At 34.3% G+C, this 27,675-nt stretch overlaps 1 protein-coding gene across 1 annotated transcript in view; it reads left to right on the top strand.

The window, feature by feature from the left end:
• LOC149794117 (tight junction protein 1-like) overlaps positions 1-27,675 on the top strand; it is a 202,222-nt gene that overhangs the window by 23,866 nt on the left and 150,681 nt on the right. The gene's annotated exons all lie outside the window — the stretch shown is intronic.

Genomic DNA, 27,675 nt, shown 5'->3' with positions numbered 1-27,675 from the left:
ATCTCTTGCTTGTTAGTCTCCCAGGATTTGGGATGCATTGAACATCTGTAGGATTGTTGGGTATATATATCTCCTATAAATATCACAGTTTTAGGAAACCCTACACACAAGCACACTTGAAGAAAACAAAGTCTTGGTGATTTGGAGAAAAGGTTCAAAATTAATAGTTTGAGTGTTACATTTTTTGCAAGACAAGAAAAATTATTTAGCAAATTGAGGAATTTTGTTAACAGCTTGATGTATGTGCATTTGATATTATTCATTTGAAACATTAGACAAATGGTCATGAATCACCGTCATATATTTATTGGTATGCATTGCTGCCTTTCATAAGCTGATGCTGGCAATTACATATAGTTAAAGCCAAACATTGATTGGAAGACCCGTGTGGCAGGAATATTACTTTTTTCCATTCCAGTCTCTACACAAGTTTGAACTTATTTTTAATGGCGACATATATGTGATGATTTTATAAAAGTTTTTTTATACAAAAATGGTTTAAATTTTTTTAATGCGTTGGTGCTTTTTAATTTCATGGTGTGTTCCTGGGCACTTTACTCCAATCACCTTGGCATGACATTATCTTCATTTGTTTCAATGCTGTTATACACCAAAACAAACTTTTGTTAATACACTGTACACAGTTTCTCATAAGATAAAACCAAGGGACTACAAAAGGAAAGCCAATGTTTTAAAGATTTCGTTATAATCTGACCAGTTCCCTTATGCTGCGTGTATACACTCATAAATGCTAAATTTGGGCATGTCTCATTTTCTCATAGGGAATTTTAAAGTGTAGGTGCACCAAACCCCCCAGGTTTTGTTATATCCTAACCATTTCCCTATGCCATAGGTATACACTCATGAATGCTAAAATTGGGAATGTCTCATTTTCAAATGGATAATTGTGAAATGATGGTGCCCCACACCCTAATACTTTCCCATTTCTCTATTCTGAGAAGTGTGCAGGTGATCAGAATAAAGATTTACTCACTTTTGTTAAAATCGGTGGATGGATTTATGATCAAATATTGGTTTAGTATTCGAGGATTATGGAATATTTATTCCTCATTTTCTTTTGCTTGAATAGCCAGCCATGAAGGAGAAAAAGACTTTATGGTAGATGTGGTTTGTCATGCAGGTGCTTGTTTTTCAAACCATGACTGTTATTATTCATGTTTTGGTAACATTGTGATTTGCCTGCTTTATTTGACCAGAGAATAATAATAAAAATAATAATAATAATTGTTATTACCACTTCTAATGATCCCAAACTGATTATTCTGGCTAAATTTTACATTGATGTTGCTTGCTAACATACACACATGAAACTTTACTAAATTGCTGTGATTTTGAGGCTGAATGTCATAACACATCTATAGAATGTAATGGTATAATAATTTGGCATATATTTTACATTGAATGGGAATAATAACTTCTGGCTGTACTTTGTTTAGTATCAGCAGATAAATATATTGCAATGTCCAATTATAAAGATTTTTGCCATGATGTTATGACAGATCAAGGACTGCATACTTTCCTTTATACCTTAAATATTGCAATAAAGATATCAGTGCAGTTGGTGATCCAATGTGAGATTGTGGTGTACACAGCTCCTTTTAACAGTATTGAATTAGGTGTGGTATATTGTATTAAAATGACAGGACCAAATCATCAGGAGCTTTGTTATAAAGTGACTTTATTCTTGACATAGAATGTGACATTAAGCCATAATTGTACAGTAATTGACTCACTCATTTTCATACTGGCATTACCTCTCTTGTCTAATAGTATGTATTGAGGTGGCAAATATATGTGTAAAAATTTGTTTTGAACATTTTTTTAACATTTTAAATTTTGAAATTCATTTCTTAGGTATGTAATTCATGTTGATAAAGTTTTATTTGAAGCAGTGATTCATCATGTTTGCTATTTTAGAAAATGTATGATTCCTATCACATGAAGAAACGTTACAGAGTTTAAAAGACAAAAAAAAAATGTATAAAAACAAGGGTTTAATAGGGGTTCTACCTGTCTGCCTTTCAATTAGAACAGGATAAACAGGTAGGAAAATAATCTAAGTGTTGCATTGAGTACAGGTCATTAGACATCAGTGTATGTTGATGATGGCTCATTATTGATGACATTGTATAGGTTATTATACCTCTGTATATTGATGACATCATACAAGTCATATTATGCCTCAGTGTATGTTGATGACATTGTACAGGTCATTATAATTCAGTGTATATTGATGACATCATACAGGTCATATTATGCCTCAGTGTATGTTGATGAAATTGTACATGTCATTATATGTCAGTGTATGTTGGTGACATCATACAAGTCATTATTCCTCAGTGTATGTTGATGACACTGTACAGGTCATTATAATTCAGTGTATATTGATGACATCATACAGGTCATATTATGCCTCAGTGTATGTTGATGAAATTGTACATGTCATTATATGTCAGTGTATGTTGGTGACATCATACAAGTCATTATTCCTCAGTGTATGTTGATGACATTGTACAGGTCATTATGATTCAGTGTATATTGATGACATTGTACAGGTCATATTATGCCTCATTGTATGTTGATGATATTGTACAGATCATATTATGCCTCAGTGTATGTTGATGACATTGTACAGGTCATATTATGCCTCATTGTATGTTGATGACATTGTACATGTCATTATATGTCAGTGTATGCTGGTGACATACAAGTCATTATTCCTCAGTGTATGTTGATGACATTGTACAGGTCATTATGATTCAGTGTATATTGATGACATTGTACAGGTCATATTATGCCTCATTGTATGTTGATGACATTGTACAGGTCATAGTATGCCTCATTGTATGTTGATGACATTGTACAGGTCATATTATACCTCATTGTATGTTGATGACATTGTACATGTCATCATATGTCAGTGTATGTTGGTGACATACAAGTCATTATTCCTCAGTGTATGTTGATGACATTGTACAGGTCATTATGATTCAGTGTATATTGATGACATTGTACAGATCATATTATGCCTCATTGTATGTTGATGACATTGTACAGGTCATAGTATGCCTCATTGTATGTTGATGACATTGTACAGGTCATATTATACCTCATTGTATGTTGATGACATTGTACATGTCATTATATGTCAGTGTATGTTGGTGACATACAAGTCATTATTCCTCAGTGTATGTTGATGACATTGTACAGGTCATTATGATTCAGTGTATATTGATGACATTGTACAGGTCAGATTATGCCTCATTGTATGTTGATGACATTGTACAGGTCATAGTATGCCTCATTGTATGTTGATGACATTGTACAGGTCATATTATGCCTCATTGTATGTTGATGACATTGTACAGGTCATATTATGCCTCATTGTATGTTGGTGACATACAAGTCATTATTCCTCAGTGTATGTTGATGACATTGTACAGGTCATTATGATTCAGTGTATATTGATGACATTGTACAGGTCAGATTATGCCTCATTGTATGTTGATGACATTGTACAGGTCATAGTATGCCTCATTGTATGTTGATGACATTGTACAGGTCATATTATGCCTCATTGTATGTTGATGACATTGTACATGTCATTATATGTCAGTGTATGTTGGTGACATACAAGTCATTATTCCTCAGTGTATGTTGATGACATTGTACAGGTCATTATGATTCAGTGTATGTTGATGACATTGTACAGGTCATATTATGCCTCGTTGTATGTTGATGAAATTGTACATGTCATTATACATGAGTGTTTGTTGATCAGTACAGGTGTCATTTTCACTTCTCACATTGTTGCTACTCAAGTCATCAGCTGATAATTCTGTTATTAAGGTACCATACATTAAGGTACCATAACATTAACAAAGGTCTGCCAGTAGAATGCAGATTTTGGATAAATACAGGCTTTTAATTAATATTTGTCTCCCATCATTCAAGGGGGGTGGGGTTTGGGGGGCAAGTGGTCTAAATCACTGTGCTAATTGTGAATGAAATATTCCATTGGGTATTTGTTTAAATGTTGTCCAAACAGTTATTAATAAACTTAACCATTTTCTTAATAATATTCTCTTTGGCATGACTGTGCCACAAATCTCCTAATAATGGTTGTATTTGGTTATATCAGTTTCAAATATTTTTCAAATCAGAGGTATGATTAAATAACACTAAATGCAGACTAATTTTTATAGTGTTACTCATGAATGACATATTACTCAATATTGGACTTCAGGTCTATCTGGAATTGAGTATTTCCTTACTAGTTTGAATGTTTATTTACTGGCAGTAATGATGTTGGAAAGATTTATTTTTGGTCTTGTAAACAAGCCATATTAGCTTATATTGAAGATATTGTCTGTCTGTATCTCTACCATTCTGCATGTCTCTGCCTGAAGTCCATCAGTATTTCAAATAACATGAATGGAAAGTTTTTCTCAGTGTATTTGTAGTTTGTGCTGCAATGTCAAGAAATAATTGCTTTGTTATGTTTAACATATAATAGACAGATAAAACATAGTAGCAGTATATGGAGATAAACATATTCTTTTTTTAAATTCTGATTTTTTGTTCTACTCTTAGTACAATGAAAAAAAAACAGCTTGAAAATTTTATTCACATCAACTTTGTGCAGAGAACATGTATCATGTTATTATTAACATATTGACACATTGACTTACAAATACAGTATTCTGGGCCAAGCCTGTGCTCATGTTATTCTACCTCCTGTTCATGGTTGTTAACCCAAGGGACACCTGCATCTTTGGTATCTAATTTGAATCAATTCATTACTTGTTTAGTTAGGACACTGTTCTACAACTGTGGTAGGGATTGTAAATGAGGTGTCCCTTGCTAAGACACAGAGAATGGCAGTTTTAAATTAGGTGAGACACCAGGGGCTACAAGAAGGCTTGGGGTTAAGAGAGTTGTATGTGATTTTTTGAGGTGTATTTGATTTTTGTCTTCTCGTTATTGAATGTTGAAAAAGGCAGACATAATTGTCACAATTTGGTGTCCATGAGACATCAAGAGATGGTTAAAGGTTTTGTTTGTTCTTTTTCTTTCAAGCTCATATTTGGTTGGTTCAGGTTTTGTTGGGGTTTTTTTTCCCCTCCAAAGGGCAATGTTTACTGTCATGTGACTTTGCTGTCAGATAGGTTAGGAATGAAGGAAAATCAGTATGGAATACAGGCCAAAGAAGTCACAGGTTGAGGTCAGGGAAAGCTGATGTTGGAATATAAAGCAAGTGTGCAATGATTCTAGTAATTTGCCTTTGGCAGTATTCTGTTCCCATGAATAAATCCACAGTGGACACTGCAGACAGGTTGGCCATATGAAATAAAGTATCTACAGTAATTCTAAGGTCTAAGGTCAAAGTCTCACTGGACTGGTCAGTTGAGCATTGTTGGAGATGATGGATTAAAGTGTTGAACAAAGATCACTGAAGTGCATTGTAGCTTTTAGAAACAGTAACAGATAGTTTTGTTTATTAGCTACATCTTAAAGTTCCATGCATGGAATGTTTTTAAAAGGGGTTTTGAAAGGTCAACCATGGGTATAAAAAGATCTTAATGTAAATGTTGTTGTTGTTGTTGTTGTAGGGTTTAACGCCATTTTTCAGCACACGATATGCTATACATGGGAGGCAGTATTAATGTTGGAGGAGGAACCTGGGAAATCCCCGGAAAGAACCACCGACACTCGAGAAGCTACTGGCAAGCTTTCTCCCATACCCACATTGGCTGAATATGAGACTCAAACCTATGCAGACTGAGGTGAGATGGCAGTGATCCGTAATGGAGAGCGCTTTAGACCACTTGGCCACTCGGGGCCTCTCTTAATGTAAATGTTTTTTTTAATATAATTTACATTTGTATGTTTATTTGACATTGTTCTTTATTTTGGATCAGCAATACATGACTTGAAGAAAAAAAGTACTTTGCATTGTTGTCTGCCCTGGGAACCACAGTTTGTCTTTATGTTAGTGGTCAATAAATAGATAGAAAAAAAATGTACCTTTACATTGTTGCCTACCCGGAGAGTCAGCGTGACTGATTCGGTTGAGCCTTTGAATCATAATCCAAATTTTGGGGTTGTGATACTGTCACAGGCCAGTCCCATTTGGCTGCATGGGTGTGTCCTTGGGAAGTCATTTAGCTTCATTTTCTACTGCATTATATAGCTAATAAGTGCCACTAAAACCTACGAATAAAATATTTTTTTCTGACTTGTGTACAGAATTAGGATTATGTCTGTGTTAATCTCATTTATGAGAGAAATTAATAAATTATGGTACCTTAAGGTACATTCTTTATGCAAACTATCATTCCAGTCATATGACCAGTACTTGCAAAAGTATTTTGGCACCATCGAGTTCCAAGTCCAACTACAAGCAGCATGAATGACACTGATCTGATGTATCCTAATACACCTGCAGATCCGGGTCTCTGTTTCTTGCTCTACTGATTGCTCCTAACAAACTGCACAGATCCAGATCTGCCAGTGCTTTATGCAATGGCAGGTTTGGGTCTGCACAGTTTGGACCTGACTTACAAGTGATGGCACTTATCTTAATTCATTGTTTCTTGATGTCACTGTTATTTAAAAGTCATTGTTGTGTTCTTGTATGTACCAGTTGTATCTGATAATTCCTAAATATAATGCAGTCTTTATTACCACACTGTAATTGTCTCCTGAGATAGCCCTGGATAGACTCCATCTGGAATGGTGAGCTATCTAGGTATGTGTCTGGTCCACCCATCAGCTTGTGTTGTCTATATAGACTCAAGATGTGTAGAATTTTATTGGTTTTGTCTGTGTATGCCAGATATGTACCATCCCAATCCTATGTGTGGAATCTGAACACATGAAAATTGTGTACTTCCATGTTGATTTCTTTTATTCATTATTTTTTATTAGCTCTACTTGTCATAGACCAGAAGAGATTATGTGAAGGCCTGTTCTCGATTGTCCAACACCCATCTGTCAGTCAGCACAAGTTTGTTATCACTAATCCTTCTAAACTGCTTGGAGGATTGTTGTCATGAAAGCTGACACACACGTTCATCCCTTGGTCTAGTTAAAAATGGTGATGCTTGCAACAAAATGGCATGTTTGAAAATCATGTTTTCACTTCTCCTGAAAAGATGGTCATGTCAGTATGGGGTTTTCACTAAAATACTTGTTATGATTTCTAGTTAGTTGGTCCTAAATGAAAATGTGACTTAAGCCTGATGTTCAATATGGCTGACACAGTGACCATCTTTTAAATCTTGTTATTGTTACTTCTCCTGAATAGATGGTCCTATCAGCATGAAGGAATTCACTATAAAAAAAAACAAATTCTTGTGGTATCTACTAGGGGTATAATTATTGAAATGATTCATGAAACACATACATTATTTATACACATATCAGTTTGATGGTCTTTTCATCTTTAGAAGGTCTCTCGATAATAGGGTGTTACCATTATATATATATATATATATATATATATATATATATATATATATATATATATATATATATATATATATATATATATATAATTTTATATATTTTACATATTGCTTGTATTTTTAGCATGCAGGTTACAGACACACATAGACTTATCATCTGTTCTTACAATTCCATCCTTGACAAAAAAATAATTACTCCCAAAGACACTACCTGTTGGTTGTCATTAGTTTCATCTTCTTTGGCCATTTCAGTCTGTTCCATTTGCACAGGAGTAGGGCTAATCTTAGTCACCTACCCTTTGTTTTGCACTGCATGAATGCTTTTAGAACATTTTTAATACAAATTTTATGTCTTCACTTATATTTGGAAAACATTATGGTGTTGTTGTTGTGGGGTTTAATGCCACTTGTCAGCACACAATAGGCCATACATTGTGGCCAGTATTAATGCTGGAAGAAGAACCCGGGAAAACCCCGGAAAGAACCACCGACCCACGAGAAGCTACTGGCAAGCTTTCTCACATACCCACATTGGCTGATTCCGAGACTAGAATCTACACAGACAGAGGTGAGATGGCATTGATTCGTGACGGAGAGCGCTTTAGACCACTCGGCCACTCGGAGCCCCCATTATGGTGTTATGTTCAAAACAGAAGAAATAATATAGTTTCCTCGTGCAAGGAATTCTTATCTATACAAACCAAATCCTTCACTATGTACTTCCTGCAGATGGAAAACAGCTTCCACTGACATTCATTTCTGTGAATGAAAAAGGAATGATTAAAAACATTCATTACCCTTTGGAGAGAAAAAAAGGTTTTCATTTTATTCTTCACTGTTAGAGATAATGTTGTTGATGACATATAGTTCTTGTTCACAATATTTTTTAGCACCGTAAACTCCAAAGTGTGATTCAATAATGGCAACCTTTATAGGCTGTTTGATAGTTGATGTCTTTTCAGATTTGCAGCAAGTTACATCAGACAAACTTAGAATATATTTAGGCAATTAGGTATCTAATTATTGTAAAACATATTCAGTCATACTAAAAAAAGTTTGTGTTATTTGGGAAAGAAATCAACTGTGTCATGCAATTGCAGTTCACTTTTGGTAAATGGATCAGGATAAATGAGTTTTTACAATTTCTTTTGCAGCCAACCATTCAAATTTTTGTCTGTATCCTACGTGAGTGATATGAAGTCCACTTGGGCTGCATTTATATAATGCTATGAAGTCCACTTGGGCTGCATTTATATAACTTGGTATATAATATGGTCTTCTTTTCAAGATGTACATGTCAACACATTATTGCTCTTGATTTGCAGGTGGCTTAAGTGTATGACAAAATCTTGTGAACTGCTATTTCGCAGATTATACTAGATCAGTGTGAAACTTTAAAACTGTTATGGTCATCACCAGAAGATGTGGGTGATGACAAATCACCATACTCCTGTTATTTTTCGTTATAGTTATTGTCCTTTTAGGATTTAGTGTCTGGTATACCAGAGTAATCTCAGTATTGTAACCAGTCTCAGGTGTTTATGGATCTCCATAAAACTGTTCTGATCATCATCTGAAGACATGCTTATGGATAAATAAAACCCTAACCATGTTTGAGTTGTTGTCCTTTTCCAAATAAAATTGTATGACAATCACTGTGAAACCTGTATGGTCATCATCACTGAACTCAGTTTTGCTTACACTCCTGTATGTACAGTCTTGTTTATCTTGGCATTTAATACTCACCTCTGGCAAACGATCACAGTGACATGCTTTAAATGCTTTGGTGGTTATGTTAAGTTTTTGAATTGAGATCATATTCTCTGACAACTAGCTTATGCATAGTCATGAAACTATGGATTTGTTAATTTTGTTGGGTACTGCACACTGCAGGTAAATGTAGGTCATGATGACCTGCTTTTCATGCTCAAGTGATCTTGTTTTTGTTTTTTTTTGTTTAGTTCTGTTTCTCTGATATTTGTATTATGAATTATGAATGATGGATGGATTAAATTTGAAGGAAACAATTCACCATGAGTAAAAGTTGGTCACAATGACCTTCTTTTTACAATCTTGTGACTTTTCAAGGTGTTTGGATTATACCACATTAACATAGGGAAGACAGCATTCTGTGGAATTCTTGTTTGACTGTAGTCATCATTTGGGTAGAGCTGGGATGCAGTAGAGATGGTGGTATATTTGCAATAGAGAAGGGGGTATAACTGTAGTAGAAAAGGGGGTATAATTGTAGTAGAGAAGGGGGTATATTTGCAGTAGAGACTGGGAATATATGCAGTAGAGAAGGGGGTATATTTGTAGTAGAGACAGGGGAATATTAAAGTTTACAAATTGCTCTTCATCCCTCTAGCAGTCCCTATCAAAACTTTTATAAGTATTTACTACCATGTTAAGATTATTCACAAATGAACAAGGTTGCTTGCCATGGGGGAGAACCTAAAATGTTTGTCATTACTATTTTGGGAATCTGCATTTTGGTGTAGCAAGTAATGTCACTTTGAGTTAATGATTGGTTATAAATTTGCCTGATTTGTGCTAATTTTTACCATTTTGTTGTTCTCTAAGTCATAGTATATTCCTACAACTCAGGTACTCATTGTGTCGCAGAATTGCAACCAAGTGGGTTTTTGGACTAAATGAACAAGACAAACACAATGTGAGAAAGATGTAAATTTATGAATGAACTTAAAAAAGATAAATATATGATGTAAAAATACAATGATTCTCTCACGCTCTCAACATACGATTTACTCAAATCACTCTACACAACATTCACACATCGAAAATAAACAAAAAAAATATTAAATCAAAATGAAGTACAGATCCAAGAACCCTCATGGACTGCACATACACCTCAAACAGTATTTTACACAATAAGAGATTCATATAATCTCAAACATAAATTTTGTTAAGATTCAAAATAATCTTAACACAACTGAAATTCAAAATAATCTTATGAATATAAACAAAAAATGCAATGGAACAACAATTGATCCAAATGTATGCTGCTAGACCCCTTGTACAGTCGCACGATTCCTTGGGTTGGTCCACACTATTATTGACCGCTCGCACCCTTTATGAATCCACCACTAGTACAGTCATACGTTACACGTACAGACAGCATACAGCACTTTTTCAATTTCGCTACGTCTACGTCCATGGCACAGACATACATACATACATACATATCGACAGCACGTAGCATTAATTGTTCTGGAAACTCCAGATAGCTCTAAGCAACTTTAGACGGCTTCAGACAGCTTCAGACCGCTCTAGTCATATTCACAGTCACATTGACAATCACATTTCATAGACACAATCACAGTGACAGTCACAATCAGCTATAATAACAGTCCGCTACAATAACAGAATCAGCTTCAAACACAGTCAGCTACAAACACAGTCAGCTACGAACACAGTCACAATCAGCTACAATAAAACCAAATTGGACATAATAATAATTTCTGTATGATCTCTAGATATATGATAATACTTTAAATCTGCATTGTAATAAACACATTATTACGCGATAAGACATTACAAACCGAATAAGCTTCACATATCAAATAAAAATGTAAATTTAACACTTAACCCTATGGCTGGAGAACAATGGAGAGTGTACACTCCTTGACGTGATCCAAAAACGACCAGTGTGGTTTTTAGAAATTGGTCTTACTTAAATCCATAGGAGAGTGAGTACAAGTCAGGGTAGAATACCCGTGCATATCATGTTAGTCATGATACCTGTCACAAGTAATCTCTGTGGCTAGGTACATGTTAATACAGTCGCTTACCTGGAAAAACACATTCACCCTAGATAACGTTGTACGCATGTACAACGAGAAATAGTTGAATATTTTAAAGACAAAACCAAGTTATTTCTTTGCCTAATTCTGTGACACACTGCCTGTTTAAATATTGAGATCTCATCTCCTTTTACAGGATTGCAGGAGGGAACCACAAGTTGCACAAAATGCCTGCAAATTATAGGAGATTAGCATTTATTCTTTTATGATATTGTTAACCATGTGGTTTGGTTTTTCTTGTTACTTCCAATTAAATCCTTTCAAATTGGCAGATGCTTAGATGTGTGGACCTTATTGTTTTCAGTTGGCTATTTTGCCTGTGCATGATCAGGTTGGTGAAAAGTGTTAGGGTCTTATCGGACGCACAAGTTTGATATTTCATACCACATTTTTGCTCAAAATCTGAAAACTGACCATACTTTCTGCAAAGATTATCTATGTGTGGTATGGACAGGTCTACCATAGCTCTAATGAAAGGAAGCCTTGAGTCTGGAGAAGAACTCCAGCTTCAGAATTTGTCTGTAATTTTTAATGCTAGTATCAAGTCAGAATGTTTCTCCTTTTCCGTAATAGCATCCACCTCAATCAGATATGAATATTAATGATACACCAATTAGGGATATTAAGATTAGCAATGTAAAAAAAATGGTCAGAATGAATGCACACACTACATGCATTACATTTGACTTTAATAGCAGAATATTTTATTTTCATCACCGACTTTGAGATTATGTAACAAATGTGCAAACTATCCCTGTAGACTGGCTGTTACAACAACAATGACCCAAGATCAGAAACCCACTGATTAGTGTTAATACTTATTGCAAAGCAACAAATTTATCAATCAGGATTGTTAATCAACCCAGCTGAGCCAGGTTTGCATATCAGGGTAATTGATTTGATAATTGGTTTGTGTGCGTCAGAGAGACAGACAGACAGATAGACATAATCACATAATAAGGAACTAGCTGGGTTTTTTTCTCAAATTGTTTAAAATAAATTAGACAACGGTAAAATAAACTGTTCTCCTGTCACTCTAGGTTTTGGCAGAAAGTGCTTGCTGCCTTAACAAACAATTCTAGCCATAATGAATTAGTATTAAAATTAATTTATGTGTTTGTTCCGAAAGCATGTTACATTTCGAAGATATGACCATTTCACTGACTGTGTATACTCACATACAAGTCATATCCTACTGCAAAAGGACCCATATCTGCCATCGTAATGCACAGGCAGATTGTTGGGGCGGGGGGCGGACTGGGTGGTGTTGGCTGTGGTTGAAGTTGATTGGTGGAATGTACCTTCTTACAAGGTGTCCACTTTATTTGGTTATCATTATCTAGAGGGTGATTGCCCTTGGTGTTGTTGCCCGGATTGAGTAAATGTTAATATAAAGAGTGAAACTTATAGATGGAATAAATAGAGATTTAAGCAGATATATAGGACAGAATGACATAACAAATATACTTACATAAATAGCCGATCTGTTTTAACAGATAGAATTGGTTTATCATAGAATAGAGTGAACAGTGGAAGTCATTGCCTTATACAACTTCATAACCTGCTTATTTCTGGTTCACTCTAATTTCACTATGGCTGTTCTTCTTGGTCCTTTTGCTGTTTTCTTTGCCAAACTTTCTATTGTCTCACCTCTTTCACCCCCCAAACTTTGTGTGGGTAGGTGTATATGTAAGTGCGTAGATACTTGGATCAGTAGGTACGTGGATACGTCAGTGGACCTATTTCCCCATTCAAAATAAACAGAGAAGCAACCTAAGTCGTTTGTCAGATATCCTACTGGGAATAGATCATTACTCCCATCTCATTATGTCAGATATTGTCATATCAGAATTCAAACAGATACCAAAGCCAAACATAGCAGACCATAAACAAACCTAGTTTCATAAGATTAATGTACTTCCTAATGGCTATTTCATCACTGACTCATATTAACATCACATGAGACATAACAGTTCTGTTCTTCTCTCAAGTACACAAATGAATGAATGAAATTCATTATCTGGCTTAACTTTGTTATTTTCAGCGAATACACACATTCAGGTCTTTAGCATACATGAAATCTCACTTCATGGCTTAACAATGTCAGTTTCAGTCAATACGCACTCAAGTCTTTATGATACGTGAAATCACCTAAGATGAGAGAATTCACACAGATTCTTGTAACTTATATCAACTAAAGTAATGGCTGAAATTTTTAGGATACCTGATTCCTTATAACAATCAAGATGACAAGTTCAAACAATTTGTCAAACTTATATAAAGGAGATCATTGTACAAATTCAGATAGATGAACTCAAACACAGTTATACTCATATCAAGAAAATTGATATACGGATTTAATCAAATAAATTCATCTGAATATAAGCAGATAAATTCAAGCAAATCATTCTATTGTTATCAACGAATTACATGAGATCGACGCAAATAACTTATGCTTTCAAGTTTTGCTCGCTTCTACTGCCAGAATTGTTTCCATTGACTTTTCAGACATCCCATCCCTTGGATAAATGTTTTATGAGAGAATTTCTTCTAAATTCAATCTCGGAGTCTCCTATATTTTTTTCCTCTTGCAGGAAAACGTAGACTGACTTAATTTTTAGATGGGGCATATTAAAACCAAGCAATTTCATGTGGGAAACCTGCTCCTTATTTAGCGTAACCAATCAGGATTAAATATATCTACCGCCTTTTATAACTAGATGCCGAAATTGTGGTTAGCCCGACTTAGATTTTCAAATAACTGATTCTGGATAATTTCAAATTTGACATGTTCAATAGGAAGATCGAAGTTAACCTTTTCCTTCCAGTCTGACTGATGGTTAAATAAATGAAGGCTTAATTAAGAATCACTTCCTCTTATGATACAGACATTAAAAATCATTGCAGTGTAGCAATTTAACATGCACCTGTCCCCATAAATCTAATTAATTGTTCTCTCTCCCAAATTAATGTGCTGTTTATAGATTGACAGAAATTTGCACCCTTACACAGATCTTGTCTATGCAGTTTGTTAGGGTTAATAAATAAAACAAATGCAAAGTAGACCCAATTCAACATTACTGTTGTTTGTAGTTGGGATTTACTTGTAGGTGAGTAGATATGGTGGAGACAAGCATCTTGTAGGTTGGTGTGACCAGACAAACCTTGTACACAACTAGCCTTTGGCAGATGATTCATCCATCCTAACTTGTCATGTAATCTGTCACATGCAACTACTCAAAGACTGCTTGGTCAGGGAGAATTGTATTAAATGAAGTAACTAGTCAAAAGTCACCCCAAAATCAATTTTACCTCTGTAATTGGTATGGACAATTTTCTTGTGTTAATTTGTGGAATTTTTGGATGTCACTTCAGATGAGACTGTCATCTTGGAAGAAATTGATTTTTATGGTAATGATTGTTTGAGTTTTGAATCTAAATATTTCGATTTTGAAATCCGGTGACCTAAGTGGCTAGAGTGTCAGCCTCAGATGTGGGAGGTCATGGGTTTGAACCTTGGCAAAGTCATACCAAAGACCTATAAAAATGGGCAGCCTGGTGTCAAGATAGTGTGACATGCATGGAACATGATGCCACAGTGCTAGACATCACTCTAAACTGCCACACTGCAGATATCGTAGCGATATCACTAACATTGTTAAGGCTGCCATACAAGTCCAGAAACATCACACTTGATTTTGGATTACTTTCAATTAAGGAAGAAAAAAAAAACATACACTATTTTCCGAAGGAATTATATTTTTGATGTTTCAGTGGTAAAGTACACGACAGAAAGTTGTGTACATGTGTAATTATCATCATCAGCATTTTATGTGTATGTAATATAAATAGCATTGCATAAACATGTCACTTATTAATTTCAGTATACTGTGTGTTGAATGGACATTGCAATAATGATAAATCTTGTTCACATTGGCCCATTTTTTTAGTCATGGCTTGAGCATCTGCCTCAGATGCGGGAGGTTGCAGGTTCAAACCCAGACTGATTCATACCAGAGACTTATGAAAATGGCACTAGCAACAGCCTGCTTGATGCTCAGCATTAAGAGTTAGGACTGGTCGGCCAGGTGTCCGGATAATGTATGTAGCGTAATGCCCCAGTGCTAAACATCACTATAAACTGTGATGCTACAGACACTATAGTAATACGACTTAAACATTTTTTAAACTACATTAAAAATTCAAATCACACAAAAACTCACAATCATGGAAACTTATTTTCTTTGAATGCATGGCAGATTAGGTTTTGTGTGATCCTATGAACAGTTCAGAATGCAAGCAAAATGTGATTTAGTGACTATACATTATGTGGCAGTTTTAATTATTCAAGACTCAAGCTTTCACCATGGTAATATAATTTTTTTGGTGTTCCTTAAATTTACATACTAACTTGGCAACAAGTGTTTATTGCAAAATTTGAAGGATGTTTGAATTGCCTCTCCCCCTCCCTTCCTCCCAGCCTCACTTTTAAACACTAATTGTTGAAAGAATAGATTGGATAGTGAAGACTCAGTTCTAGAGGAAAACAATTAGGCAATTAGATTTGGGGTGTATTGTGGACAGCCCCAAGTATCATTAAATGTATAAAGAGGCCAGGATATGGGCTGATAGGGCCAAATATAAAAAGGTCCAGCTTTCCTGATTATCTTAGAGGCAGCTGGTGTCACTTTACATGGCCAAGTTCAGTATAGAGTCATACCCATTACAAGTGGTTTAATCACACTGCAGTTGGAAGGGGGGCGGATGCTTGTATCTACAGACTGACTGCTGAAGGGTTTGGATGTGAATATTTATTTCTTTGTAATTTTTATTTTAAAATCTTTGAAGATAAGAGGATTTTAGGCTAGAGAATCATATTCTAATCATCCTTCCAGATTCCTTATTTAGGGTGTTTAGACATTTTGCATTCTTTGTTGGGATTTTATTGGAGGACAAGCTCCTTTGAATTACATTAGTTTGTAAAATATGTGCAAATTTTCTTTTCAAATTCATTTATTAAATTCAGACTCAATCTGGCCGTAGTCCATCAGCACTGAGCTTTGTTTATATTTTGTCTTTTGGAATAAATGTAGATTTTTTTAATGATCTTTATATTACGATTGTTGCGTACTCATTATTAGCACGAAAGCTAAGTTTTATGTGTTGTTGATTTTCTGGCAAGGAAATATACTTGCTGAGTTGGCTAACTTGAATAATTTTGAGTGCCGACTGTTATGCAGTGCTGCAGTTGTGATTCAGACTAACCATCATTGTCTATGTAAGTAGTTTGAATTGTTGATTGCTTTAATAAGTATGACTCTACTTTTTATGGAAATGTTAAAATTTGTACAATGGAATCTTCATCACATATATATGATTCATTTATTGTTCAAATATACATGTATGTCATACCTATATCATAGTCAAGCAATATATTTTAGCACATTTGGTTTTTATTTAATCTAAGCTAAATACTGATATTACTTTTCATTCTTTGTTTTACACCCCATAAAATATCAGTCATTTTAAATGCAGTGTGCAGCATTTTTTAAATTTGTTATAAAACAGTTTTGAATCATTTGAATTGACACCGATAAAGTGAAACAAAGAAGAAGAAATGGAAAACCATATTTAACTGAATGTCATGATCTGATGAAGCATTCGATTAAACTTTCTTTTATTTTCCGTCATCTGAAGTTTTACATTTCTGACTTGTTTAAGCTACTCAATTCGTTTGGTTGAATTACCTTGCAAATAAGCATGTGCCATCTTTGTTGAAGTTTGCTTCATTTCTTAGGCGACTTTATACTTTGTTTCCTTCTAAGAAGACAGTCTGAAACTTTAATTTACCTCAGCAGTCCTCCTTTATGTGAAAACAAATAAGATTTATGAATTTTGTAAAATTTGAAAACAGCAAAAGAATTAGGCTTAATAAAACTCTTTTGCGTGTTTCATTTGCAGCAGCTGAGATTATTGGTACATATCTTTTAGCATAGACACAGTTCCCAACTGCAGTAGACAATGTTGATATATGTATGTTAACTTGAGGTAAATATTGCTATCTAAGAATTAGTGCAATGTTGAACCTGTCTTCACACAGTGGTGACTCAGCTTTTATCTACATAACCTTTCAGATCTAGGGCTGAAAAGGAGGTGGAAACTTGGTTTCTTGTTAATACATAATCTTTAAAAATCTTTTCCTTGATGGTTTATTCTGCCATGATTCACATAATTTTAGAGAGAAAGTCATCCACATTTATCACAGAAGATTTTAATTGTATTTGCTTTAATTAATGATGAATACCTTTGGTGATGAAATGTTGGATACTTTCTTACACTTGGAATGGATGTACATGATAATAACAATTTTTGAGTGCAGTCAGGATTGTGTGTATTGCATGCTGGATCAGCAAACATGTGCGTAGTATTCAGTTTTGTAACACTACCCCACTTTAATCCATTGTCAATCTCTTGTCAGCATTGTTCTAGTTTTTTTAATTGTCTTAGACAAGCTTTTCAGTCATGTTAAAAGGCCAGTGGGAGTAAAAGCTAATTCGAGAATGGTTTTATTTGATCCAGTTGTGTTACTATTCTCGGAATAAGGTTTTATATTTTTCTCATATCTCAAGGTATGTCAAGGTACAAAAACCAGATGAACTAGCTAGCATCTCTTGAAAACATAGCTAGCCCATTGTATTTAGTTTTTGAAATATACCTATCACAGCACTGGACCATAATTGGTGCCTTGTTTTCCTATGTTAATAATTCATGTATTTCAAATATGGGCTGATTTCATTGCCTAACTCTGATATGTGGTGGTGAAATTGACATACATTGGTACATTTCATCTACACTGCTGTCTCATTGTTTGATTAGGGAGGTTGAAATGGACATCAAAATAAAATCCTGTTGATTGATATGTATACATGTCTGTTAAACCATTGTTAAATGCATGGCATTCAAACAAGTCAGTGTTTGCAGTGTGGGTCTTGTCTAGAATAGATGAAATCTGTCTTCCACTGAACTAAAGCTGTTGTGATTTGTAACAGATCTCCAAGATTTTATGAAAAGAGGAAAATTGTCATTTAGAACCATGCCAAGTCAGAAAAAGAAGAGACATTCTCATTCTCCAAAATCAAGACGATCACGTTCAACATCAGGCCACAGGCATCATTCAAGAGATCGTGGAGACAAAGTACGAGTTTTAAGGGTAAGTCGGTTTCTCTGTGTCCTGGCAGCATGCATCAAGTTCATTTACTCTTTTTCTCACATTTAGATAAACCCTTTTGTGCATGACTGCATATATGTGTATCAACAGTACAACTACTGTCATCACATGATTTTGATAATACCTGATATTTTTAACTGACCCCAACCCCATCCCCTATAAAAAAAAAAAAGTTTGGTCTGTATCAGGGATAGAAAGTTTCGTCGTTGAGCAGCATAGGACAGGTGGAAACTGTTGCTGTCACTTGTCCAGAATTGCACAATGAAGGTGAAAAAGTACAGTAAATATTTTTGTTGAGTTTTGTTTGGATATTAATGGAAAGTTGTAGGGTTTTTTGGTCCAGGCAGTGCACGGACAGTAAGAGTTCAACACGTAAACAGTATTTGTGGAATATATCCCATTCCTCTGACAATTATTTTATAATACGTTTTTTATATATTTGCTGCCCATGTTGAGCAGTCTGTATATAGATTTATAGTGATCTGCAATTTTTCAAACACTTTGCAATGGTCTATCAGTAATGAGAATAAAGTATTTGACACAAATATTCAGCAAATAACCTGCTGCATGTATTTTGCAAAGGCTCAGAGGGTATAGCTGCATTTATCCTTTGCAAAAGCTCAGTGGACATAGCTGTATTTACCCTTTGCAAAGGTTCAGTGGGCATAGATGTCTTTACTCTTTGCAGTATCCATTAGCTATAGAACCCATCTGCAGGTAAAAGGGAAGCATTCTGTATTTTGCAAATGCACAAACAATTTAGATTAAAGCCCGTCCCCCTCCCACTCACATGCATGGCATCTGCTGTAGTATGTATACATGTCATTACGTTCCAGCTTAGGCTTTACAGATTTTGTTTTAGTAACAATTTGTGAATGATTCCAACACAGTAGCCTTTTTTTAAATTGCAAATACAGTATTAAGTGTCTTGAGAGACCACCTGTTTTGAGAGACAATGCACAGGTTTATTGATTATATGGTGTTAGGCCTGTTAAGAGAGAACATCTGTCTTGAGAGACTATTATTCTTTTGGCAAAAGAGGTGGTCTTTCAAGACAGGTTCTACTGTATTATGGTAGACACCACTTTGAATCACCACATCAGAAATAGCTTGCTCAGTATTGGAGTTTTGAGCAGAAATTTTAAAAAATGTGATAGCCATAAAGCATAATTTATTCCCTGAAAGATACAACAACCATGGTAGAATCTATCATGTCTGGTACACACAGTGATGAATTTGAAGCAGGTTTCAACTTGCTTGGTAGTGCAATTTTATTTCTGAAGCCAGTGGCCTTTTACCTTGGTTGGTAAATGAATAATGTCCCCAAAATCTATTGTCCTAAAACAGTTATGTATAACATACAATATAGGAAAAAGATGTACACTGTATGGTACAATAACTACATTAGTAGTTACAGAGAAAGTTTCACATGCCTAATAACATTTTTATTTTCCATATGTTACCTTAAACATTTTTTAAAATTTATTTTAAGGTGAGATATGGAGGATTGTAATTATATGTCTTTAAATCTTCCTGACATTCAAAACACTACTTTAATTTTTATACTTGACATACATGAACACTACTTTTAATGTGTACATTTTAACATGCATAGAAACTAGTGTTAATGTGTACATTTGACATACATAAACACTATTAATGTGTACAATTAACATGCATGAACACTTGATGTGTACATTTGACATATATGAACACTATTAACATATACATTTACCATGCATGAACACTTGGTGTGTAGAATTGATGTATACGAACACTTAGTTTGTACAATTGACATGCATGAACACTGTGTACAGTTGACATACATGAAGACTAGTTTTAATGTATACATTTGACATACATGAAGAATAGTTTTAATGTGTACATTTGACATACATGAAGACTAGTCTAATGTGAACATTTGACATACATGAAGACTAGTTTTAATGTGTACATTTGACATAGATGAAGACTAGTTTTAATGTATACATTTGACATAGATGAAGACTAGTTTAATGTGAACATTTGACATACATGAAGACTAGTTTTAATGTGTACATTTGAATACATGAAGACTAGTTTTAATGTGTGCATTTGACATACATGAACACTATTAACATATACATTTACCATGCATGAACACTTGGTGTGTAGAATTGATGTATACGAACACTTAGTTTGTACAATTGACATGCATGAACACTGTGTACAGTTGACATACATGAAGACTAGTTTTAATGTATACATTTGACATACATGAAGAATAGTTTTAATGTATACATTTGACATAGATGAAGACTAGTTTTAATGTATACATTTGACATACATTAAGATTAGTTTTAATGTGTACATTTGACATACATGAAGACTAGTTTTAATGTGTACATTTGACATACATGAAGACTAGTCTAATGTGAACATTTGACATACATGAAGACTAGTTTTAATGTGTACATTTGACATAGATGAAGACTAGTTTTAATGTGAACATTTGACATACATGAAGACTAGTTTTAATGTATACATTTGACATACATGAAGACTAGTTTAATGTGAACATTTGACATACATGAAGACTAGTTTTAATGTGAACATTTGACATACATGAAGACTAGTTTTAATGTATACATTTGACATAGATGAAGACTAGTTTAATGTGAACATTTGACATACATGAAGACTAGTTTTAATGTGTACATTTGAATACATGAAGACTAGTTTTAATGTGTGCATTTGACATACATGAAGACTAGTTTTAATGTGTACATTTGACTTATATTAAGATTAGTTTTAATGTGAACATTTGACTTACATTAAGATTAGTTTTAATGTGTACATTTGACATACATTAAGATTAGTTTTAATGTGTACATTTGACATACATTAAGATTAGTTTTAATGTGTACATTTGACTTATATTAAGACTAGTTTTAATGTGTACATTTGACATACATTAAGATTAGCTTTAATGTGTACATTTGACATACATGAAGACTAGTTTAATGTGAACATTTGACATACTTTTAGACTAGTTTTAATGTGAACATTTGACATACATGAAGACTAGTTTAATGTGAACATTTGACATACTTTTAGACTAGTTTTAATGTGTACATTTGACATAGATGAAGACTAGTTTTAATGTGTACATTTCATATACATTAAGACTAGTTTTAATGTATACATTTGACTTATATTAAGATTAGCTTTAATGTGAACATTTGACATACATGAAGACTAGTTTTAATGTGTACATTTGACATACATTAAGATTAGTTTTAATGTGAACATTTGACATACATTAAGATTAGTTTTAATGTGAACATTTGACATACATTAAGATTAGTTTTAATGTGAACATTTGACATACATTAAGATTAGTTTTAATGTGTACATTTGACATACATTAAGATTAGTTTTAATGTATACATTTTTTTTACTTATATTAAGATTAGTTTTAATGTGAACATTTGACATACATGAAGACTAGTTTTAATGTGTACATTTGACATAGATGAAGACTAGTTTTAATGTGTACATTTGACATACATTAAGATTAGTTTTAATGGGAACATTTGACATACATGAAGACTAGTTTTAATGTGTACATTTGACATACATTAAGATTAGTTTTAATGTGTACATTTGACATACATGAAGACTAGTTTTAATGTGTACATTTGACATACATGAAGACTAGTTTAATGTGAACATTTGACATATATGAAGACTAGTTTTAATGTGTACATTTGACATAGATGAAGATTAGTTTTAATGTGTACATTTGACATACATGAAGACTAGTTTTAATGTATACATTTGACATAGATGAAGACTAGTTTAATGTGAACATTTGACATACACGAAGACTAGTTTTAATGTGTACATTTGACATACATGAAGACTAGTTTTAATGTGAACATTTGACATACATGAAGACTAGTTTTAATGTGTACATTTGACATACATGAAGACTAGTTTTAATGTGTACATTTGACATAGATGAAGACTAGTTTTAATATGTACATTTGACATACATTAAGATTAGTTTTAATGTGTACATTTGACTTATATTAAGATTAGTTTTAATGTGAACATTTGACATACATGAAGACTAGTTTAATGTGAACATTTGACATACATGAAGACTAGTTTTAATGTATACATTTGACATAGATGAAGACTAGTTTAATGTGAACATTTGACATACATGAAGACTAGTTTTAATGTGTACATTTGACATACATGAAGACTAGTTTTAATGTGTACATTTGACATACATGAAGACTAGTTTTAATGTGTACATTTGACATACATGAAGACTAGTTTTAATGTGTACATTTGACATAGATGAAGACTAGTTTTAATATGTACATTTGACATACATTAAGATTAGTTTTAATGTGTACATTTGACTTATATTAAGATTAGTTTTAATGTGAACATTTGACATACATGAAGACTAGTTTAATGTGAACATTTGACATACATGAAGACTAGTTTAATGTGAACATTTGACATACTTTTAGACTAGTTTTAATGTGAACATTTGACATACATGAAGCCTAGTTTAATGTGAACATTTGACATACATGAAGACTAGTTTTAATGTGAACATTGAAGACTAGTTTTAATGTATACATTTGACATGCATAGAAACTAGTGTTAATGTGTACATTTGACATACATGAAGACTAGTTTTAAAGTGAACATTTGATATACATGAAGAATAATTTTAATGTGAACATTTGACATACATTAAGAATAGTTTTAATGTGAACATTGAAGACTAGTTTTAATGTGTACATTTGACATATGTGGATACTACCTTTAGTGTCTAATTACAAGTCCATATCATGATACAATATCACTTATTAATAAATTTTACTTGGTGAATACAGGCCATGCTGGGGCCCCAGGTGGTTGAGTGGTCTTAAAGCATTCACTCTTCCAGATCACTGCCATCTCACCTCTGTCTGCATAGGTTTGAGTCTCAGGCTCTATAATGTGAGTATGTGAGAAAGCTTGCCACTAGCTTCTTTGTGGGTCAGTGGTTCTTCCAGGGATTTTCTCTGGGTTCTTCCTCCACCAGTTATACTGCCACCATGTATAGCATATCTTGTGCTGAAATATGGCATTAAACTCCACTACAACAACAAACCCTATTAATCTATTTTTGGGGGGCAAAATTTATGCAAATAGAAAATCTTAAGTCATAAAAACAGTTAATTACAGTTTTCCATAGAGTAAGCAATAAAACTACTACTTGGTATGCATAATTAACCCTCAGTTTTGGAGAGGGAGAATTATTTTGAACATGCTCTGTATTCCTTAACACATTAACCCCTAGCGATGACTTAACGGTGCAGGAGGTAGTAGCCTACTACCGAGCTCTGTAGCGTCATGGTCATGCAAGATACACTCAAGTGGGTGGTATTATAGAAAGGTAGACATATGTAGCTCTACAATGATACCAAATAATCTGGAATATCTAGTTGCACTACAAAATACAGATAAAAAGCCTCATTTTTTGGATCCGACTTTTTTCTACCCAAAATTCGCCTGTGGTTGGGATCTATTTTTGTGTCTGGATTTTAGACTTTTTGGTCTCAGGTCTAAGGCAAACTGGTATGAACTGCAAACAGGCAGATAAGCCCTTGCAAAAAGTAGGATAAGATGGGCATTTGGAATAAAGAGTGGTCTCGATACAAAAATAATGGCTCCTGTTAGCAAAAAAAAAAAAAGAACTCCAACTTTTATCCTTCTGCTCATGCTCGAGTCAACTAGCCAATGAATAACGATGTTTCTAATACAACTAGGCAGTATGTTATTGAAAGATCACCATGGATTTTGTGTTTTCAGATCTATATAGATATATAGATATATATATATATATATATAATTTTACATGATTTTGACCACTTTTGAGACAGATGCAGTTCTATCTTGTCTTCTTAATGCATTTCTTTCATCCCTGTGTAAGCAATTTGTACAGCTACATGTTACCTTATAAAGTTATCTTCCTCATTATTTCAGCTAGTTCTTTTTTAAATAAACTTGCTACCCCAACCCTGATGACAAGACATATCCATGTGTTAGGCTGTTTGGTCACTTAACTATCTACATGCAATTATTTTTTGTATATTTTATATATATATACATTTACTTATTCCCCATCTTGACACAGTTAGCCTTCAATCTTGGGGTGTTGAGAGGAACAGTAAGGTTGAAGTATTTTCAAAAGTAAATAGAGTCAAGCAGTGATATTTCCACACTGGTATTATACAGAACTTTTGGTGTTATAACACACTCTCAAGAAAATGTTACCTTAGCTTGTAAATCCATTATCTCAGGATGAGAATATTTAATTTCATCTTGGAAATAAATTGCCTAGCCTTTTTACAGTCACTTTGACACAACTTTGAAAATAATCTATTTTGAAGCATTGACATTGTGAAACCCTTTTGTGGCATTTCAATAGTACAAATAAGTACTGTTTAAAACCCATTATGAAACAAAGTATTATTGACCTGTGATCTGTCGGGTGTGAGGCCAGCAATTTAGACACTGTGAAGTAAATAATTTCAATTCTGTTTCAATGTAGCTGAAGTAACATACAATTGTGCTTTGGAAAAATATGGGATTGAGGGTAGGGGAAGGAGGATCCTTTCGCATTTGGTAAATATGTGTACTTATTACACCATACAACTTCTTCCATCAAAAACAGCACGGTGTGCATGCCAAATTAGTATTTTTGAACAAAATTCGCCTCTTCATGGTAGGTATTCAGTCTATGTTTTTGTTGCTTTTTAATTAAACAGTTGATAATATATTTTTTGTCTGTAAAAATTTATGAAAACATTTTTTGTCATTTTGATTTAGCGACATTTTGGATGTAGGTTTGTGTATATAATAATACAGATATCAAGACTTGTACTACTGTTATAGGGAGCCCCGAGTGGCCAAGTGGTCTAAAGTGCTCTCCATTACGGATCACTGCCGTCTCACCTCTGTCTGCGTAGGTTCTAGTCTAGGATTCGGCTAATGTGGGTATGTGAGAAAGCTTGCCAGTAGCTTATCGTGGGTCGGTGGTTCTTTTCAGGGTTTTCCCAGATTCTTCCTCCACCATTAATTCTGGCCACCATCTATAGCCTATCGTGTGCTGACAAAATGGCGTTAAACCCTACAACAACAACAACAACAACTACTGTTATACACCTCATTGTAGCACATTCCCTTGTATAATGCTTGTTATATATCCCATTCCATTGTATAACACTAGATCATTGTAGCACATTCCCTTGTATAAGGCTAGCCATATATCCCATTCTATTGTATAACACCAGATCATTGTAAGACAGTGCCTTGTACAATGTTATTCATTTATCCCATTCCATTCTGTAACACTAGATCATTGTAACACAGTCCCTTGTACAATGCTAGTCATATATCCCATTCCATTGAATGACACTAGATCATTGTGACACAGTGCCTTGTACAATGCTAGTCATATATCCCATTCTATTGTATAACACTAGATCATTTTAACAGTCCCTTGTACAATGCTGGCCATTTTTCCCATTCCATTTTAAAACACTAGATCATTGTAGTACAGTCTCTTGTACATTGCTAGCCATATATCCCATTCCACTGTATAATACTAGATCATTGTAACACTGGGTACTGGGATAAAGCAGCTCAGATGCAAAAACCAATCTCTGGAATTTAAAAAAAAATGTATTTGCCAATGAAAAACAGGGACAGTTGGCTGTCCAGAAACACATGGGGGGGGGGGGCATAATGCTATTTTAGCGTTACCAGCCATAGACCAGGAGACCTTATGGGATGGTATTCATCCCTCATCCATCCATCCATTAGCACAAGGTCATTATTGCTACTCGTCCTGAACTACTTGGAGGATTGCCATGAAACTTTACACATCATCCCATGGACTAGTAGGTCCTAAATGAAAATGGTGCTGCTTTGACATTCAGTATGGCCACCACAGTGACCATCTTGAATTTGTTTTATTACTACTCCTTCGGAATGGATGTTCATATCAACATGTTCTGGTAGGTCCCCAGAAATGGGACTGATCTGACAACCATCTTGAAAAACTTGTCACTACTGTTTCTACATGAATTGTCATATCAGCATGTTCTAGTAGGTCCCCAGAAATGGGACTGATCTGACAACCATCTTCAAAAACTTGTCACTACTCTTTCTACATGAATTGTCATATCAACATTGGGTTTTCAGTAAAAGATGTGATGTCTGGTTGGTCATAAGTAACAATGGGATTAATCTGACACCCAATATGGCCACCAATGTGGCCATCTTGTCAATTGTTACCACAACTCTCCTGAACAGAAGGTCATATTGATGTGGATTTTTCTCTAAAAAGTTTCTTATAATGGCCACTTGATCTTCAGTGAAAAGGGAAACTATCTAACTTCCAATAGGCCTGCCACACAGTGGCCATTTTGAAAATCTTGATATCACTACTTCTGTTGAATAGAAGACCATAACAACATGTTTTCACTAAAACACTTACTATTGTGTCTAGTTGATCCTAAATGAAAACTGCCAATCTAGAACACAATATGTCCCCACAGCAGCAATGTTGAAAATATTTTCCCAAAATGAAAAGTCATTTTGACATGAGGTTTTCACCAATTGTCTTCTTATGATGCATAAATAAATGAATTAGTCTACAAATGAAAATGGTGCTGATCTGAGATCCAATATCCCCTCCACAGTAACCATTTTAATTATTTTGCTATCACTACTTGTGCAGAATAGTTGGTTGTATCAGCATGAGGTTTTCACTGAAGGACTTATAGATCTAGTTGGTCCTAAATGAAAATAGTGCCAGTCTGAGGTCCATTATGGCCATCATAACAGCCATGTTGAAAGTCTTGTTATTCCTACTCCTCCTCAACAGACAGTCATATTGATGTCCAAGGTTGGTCTTTAACGAAGATGGTGCCAATCTGATGTCCAGTATGGATGCCACACAGTGGCCTCCATGGAAATCTTATCACTGCTTCTCCTGAGTGGCGAGTCATATTGACATGGCACTTTCACCAGAAGACTTATTCAGATGTCCAGTTATCCTAAATGAAAATGGTGC

This window comes from Sinohyriopsis cumingii, chromosome 8 (genome assembly GCF_028554795.1).
Source record: "Sinohyriopsis cumingii isolate HCF-2022 chromosome 8, ASM2855479v2, whole genome shotgun sequence".
Classification (NCBI taxonomy): domain Eukaryota; kingdom Metazoa; phylum Mollusca; class Bivalvia; order Unionida; family Unionidae; genus Sinohyriopsis; species Sinohyriopsis cumingii.
The sequence above is the reverse complement of the archived record's forward strand: the minus strand, read 5'-3'. Positions and strand labels throughout refer to the sequence as shown.